We start from the raw sequence: 4,998 nt of genomic DNA on the forward strand, positions 1-4,998 counted from the left end.
GTTTTAAAGATTCCCGCTTTTAAAGATTCCCCGTTTTAAAGATTCCCGCTTTTAAAGATTCCCCATTTTAAAGATTCCCGCTTTTAAAGATTCCCCATTTTAAAGATTCCCGCTTTTAAAGATTCCCCGTTTTAAAGATTCCCGCTTTTAAAGATTCCCCGTTTTAAAGATTCCCGCTTTTAAAGATTCCCGCTTTTAAAGATTCCCCGTTTTAAAGATTCCCGCTTTTAAAGATTCCCCGTTTTAAAGACTTCCGCTTTTAAAGATTCCCCGTTTTAAAGATTCCCGCTTTTAAAGATTCCCCATTTTAAAGATTCCCGCTTTTAAAGATTCCCCGTTTTAAAGATTCCCGCTTTTAAAGATTCCCCGTTTTAAAGATTCCCGCTTTTAAAGATTCCCCATTTTAAAGATTCCCGCTTTTAAAGATTCCCCATTCTAAAGATTCCCCATTCTAAAGATTCCCCATTTTAAAGATTCCCCATTCCCCGTTCCCCGTTCCCCATTCCCATTCCCCGATTCCTCGTTCTCCATTTTAAAGATAGCCGCATAAAACCCATTATCGCGCTAAGTCAATAATGGGCCATGTTTGTTTTAAAAACAACTCATGTTCACGTTTCAGAATGTTAAACTAAATAAAATTCCTTTAAATGTCATGGTTGTTAATCTTTTCGGATAGCTTATATACTGTGAAAAGATGAAGGTAAACGGCCGACCTCGATCGTTTGGTACTGCCCGGTTTTCTTTGACAACGACACTTAATTTCTTCCATTCAATTCTTTATTATCCTCCACCACTTCTTTTCTTTCTTTGCAATCATCTTTTTCACTTGTCACTTCTTCTTCACTATGTCCTTCCTCTTCATGGCAGTTTGCCTCTAATTCTTAATCGGTGAGCTTTGCAAGTGCACATATCCTTGCTTCTGGATGCCAATTTCCCTTGTTAATGAGGCTTGCTAATCGATCTTTGTGCCAGTCTGCTCTCAATTTTCCTAGTTCGTTTAACAGAAGGATTTGTTTTGTAATACACTTGTAAGCTTCCTCAGAAACACGTTTCATGATTTTACACCTTGATTTTTCTTGGATTTTGTTTAGGCGCTCTCTCTTTCTCTTTTCAGCTTTTCTTTTCTTTTTTTGTCTTCCTTTCTTCATTCCTGTCTTCTTTGGTAAGCCTTTGAAGGCTTGGTCAAGACTTTGCTTTATGCTTAAAAACTTCTCTTATTTGTCACTGACATCTCCTTTCATTTGAGGAAGTTCCTCTTGCCCTGCTTTAGTATACTGATATTGCTCACTGGGCCATGGCTTAAGTTTATTTCTGTTAAAAGGTGTCCTCAAATTAGATGGGATGTTATTTTCTTCTTTTTCCATTTGGGACATAATTTCTTCGAATTTTTTTAACTCTTTTGGACACAATGCCCATATGATTAGGCCTTAGTTGTCTCGTGGACATTCTCATAAATTTAAAACAGGAGGCTTCAATTGTTTCAGAAAAAAGTACGCTCATGTCATGCCTGACCTTTTCAAGATATTTTTTGGTTTGAAATCTTCTTTTCCTTTTCTTGTGAAGGTACTTTGGAAAGTTATCCAGCAAATAGGGTTGTTCATGTTTGTACATGTCTGGGAGTATTTTGGTGAAATACTTGGCCCTTTCGTGCTTTAGGTCCTTATACGAGTACTTAAAATAGCCTTCGCTGTTACTCTCTGTTCCAGTTGACAATTTTGGTAATGAATTCTAAGGTAGTGCTTGGAAGAAATAAAATATAAAGAAATATAAATATAGATAATGCAAGAAATATATAATGAGAACAAGCGTCACATTTTCATTCAATTTTTGCCATGCAAATTATTCAGTCCAAAACCACTTTATCAATGAAATTGCAAGGAATTGTTTTATTAAAGGCATTTCTACAGAAAATAATGCTAAAAAACCTGCAAGACAGGATGCAAACTGAAAAAAAATACATGACGGGTGAAATGCAAGCAGAGACAACAGGAAACGCAAGCAGAGACAACAGAAATGCTTCGTGTACTATGATTAGAACACTCTTTGTCGCACTGGTAAAGTTGAGCAATTAAGCATTCAGGAGCTTGACAAGTATCCGTCAGTCATTTCAACCTTCAATTAAAGGGCAAGAAAAATGATAAGGTACGACGGGTCACTGAACATGCCTTGATCAGAATGGGCGAGGTACTTGATACCCATGTCTCTCTTCAGCAGCACGAAGTACTGCAAGATGCTAACAGTGACAATGATATGAACAGCAGTTCTGATGCGGAAAGTGACAGCGAAGATGATATCGTTATTTCGCATCTTTGTAGCTCTGATTAATCGGAAAGCGAGAGTGATTCAAAAGGAAACCAACAGTGACAGAGTACCTGTTGTAGCACCGGTCTCTGGACAAACCCGATCTGGGCGCAATATTGTAAGGTCGTTCTCTCACTGTCGTGACTTTTTTTTGTATTAGTTGACCCATGTAAGTGGACTGTTTGGAAGTGTTCACCGGTATGCTCCATATGGCTAAAAGAAATAAATAGCCCCCCACTCCTACGCCTATTTATTTTAGTGACCCCCTCTTCATTTCTTATTTTTTTGATGATCCCCCTCTCTTGTGCCATCTCCTTTCCCCAGGCATAAATATTGAATGGTTGAATGGTCCCTTATTGTTCAGTATACAAACGAGCCTTCTCGAGGAATCAGACCTTTAGCAAGGACGACAGTGACAGATTGCAACGGCTACCGGAAACAACAAATGACTTCCGTCAATGTTCTGCGCATGTCAGTGATGCTCGCTCACCGTCGTCCACTCCGCACCGACCGGAAATAAGATTACCATTCAGTGCGTGGTTACCGTGGTTACCAAGGGTTTTTAACTCCCATATTACACATGTGGTCGTCTGTTGTTGGTTTTCCTGCAGACCAAGAGTGACATAACAACATGTAGTGTACAGTCTAACCTCCGGTTGCGACCACCTCTCGTAAGCAACCAGTTTTTCAAAATACCAAAAGTTTCCAAGTCAGATCACTATATTTGGAAACTCTGTTAAGCGATCACCTCTCGTAAGAGACCGCGACCACTTTTAGAGCTAAAAGTTTGAAATTTCCTTTTGTTTGTAACCTTCAGTGAGCGACCACTGAACACATTATAGACCGAAAATTGGACAACACACATTCTAAGATGTTGTAACACCATCGCATTCCTAGGTAGTACAAGAAATAGAAATTTTCTCAACGAAAAGTACCGGTTTTTCTCTCGAAATTGACTTTTCTGATGAATAAGACATTTCAAACATGGGTAAGACTCAGTAGTTACCATATGCTAATGAGGAAAAATTTTGACCAGCAAAAAGGTCTGAGATCTCGATAGCGACCACCTCCTGCAAGCGACTACCTGGGCTTGACATTTTCGATGGTCGCTTACAGCAGGTTCGACTGTAGCATTTTTCTTTTTACGAAAAAAACTTTTTTTTTCGCGAAAAACAAAGTGAAACGTTTTCGAAAAAATAAAGTTTGTCATATGTACATTGCAAGCGTAACTTGACATCTTATATTTTTTTTTCACGAGTATGGCAAAATTAGAAACGGAGAATATGTTTGCCATAGGAAAAGAATAAATTTAAATTTAGTCATTTGGATGACGTTTAATTAATCAAGTAACTTTTAACGTATAACAATCATACGCATGGAGACCTGTAAAATATAATGTTCAACATCCTGCCTTTTGTCAAAACGTTATTAAAGGCGAGGAATATATTGACCTAACAGTCGAAATCGCAATAACGTCCTGATATAGATATGTATTCAACATTCACGCTAACTTCATCACGAACAATTCTGAACAAAAAAAATTAATAAGATGAAAACAATAAAATCAATGTTTAATTCTTAACAAAGAACCAAAATAAAGATAGGGAACACAGAAAATACCGTCGAAATTGAAGGTTCTAAACTGAGTGATTGCTAAAAACATGACTTTGGGACGTATCTTTCACTGAAATAAAACATTCACTCATAAGCAAGCGCAAGAAGGAATTTTTTCCTGTAAGCTTACTTGAGAGACCCGCAGATAGAATATTTTGTTCACATAATAATTGCGTCATTTAAACGGAAAGTTCTAGTAAGAGCAAGAGGAGTCAAACTGACATGAGAAAAAATATAGCTTTGAATGACAGAGACAAAATATGCCATCTCTTATTAGAGTGTTGACTTGAAATAAGCTGTTATGTCGACTTCACATCGACAGCTGGTGCTAGCTCATTACTTTCCATGAGACTTGAGAACTTAAGACGTTCGTTGCGGTGTAAAAATGAAAGTTTCTGCCCTCCTCATTTTTGTGTCATCGATTTCAATAATGCTTCATCTAACGCAAGCGGAGGGTGAGTTCGAAAACTTCCTTACAGTTTCATTGATAGCCTTTAAATCGCATTTTATACTCTCCTACTTTGTGTATCCTAACATCCACTTGTCTGGGCTGGCATCCCAAACTCTGTCTCATAATCGGGTTGGGTTTGTTGTTGGTTCTTCTCTTCAACCTCTTCTTCTAGATCTCATTCATGTTTTCTTCCGGGTACTCCTATTCTGCTCTCTTCATAAAAAGCGACATTCTTAAATTCCACTGTGACCAAGAATCCGAGTTTGTCTTAGTTTGTCTGTAAGCACCCCAGGAGCCATAATCGGGGAAGGAGACCGTAAGCGCGCGCCATTTCTAGTATTGGGGCTGTCCCCATGATATGGGACAATTTTTCTATTTTTAGAACAAATTGCGCCATCCCGTGCGGCACACGCGCGTACATGCTGCGAGGATTTTTGCGGATGTAGCGCGGGGAAATGGCGTCCGAAATTCCCGAAATGTTTGATGCTTTTGGCCCACATCTCAATACTTTCACGTCTGTTGGAATTTTGCTCCAATGTTTTCGTCGTAAGCTGCTCCAGTTTGAGTGAAGTAAGGCAGTGTCAAATTTAATTATGTGCCGCTTTATTTATCACTGAACAAGTTGTGTTCCG

The sequence above is a fragment of the Orbicella faveolata genome, unplaced genomic scaffold, assembly GCF_042242905.1.
Source record: "Orbicella faveolata isolate gen_17 unplaced genomic scaffold, um_ofav_v1 contig_34, whole genome shotgun sequence".
Classification (NCBI taxonomy): domain Eukaryota; kingdom Metazoa; phylum Cnidaria; class Anthozoa; order Scleractinia; family Merulinidae; genus Orbicella; species Orbicella faveolata.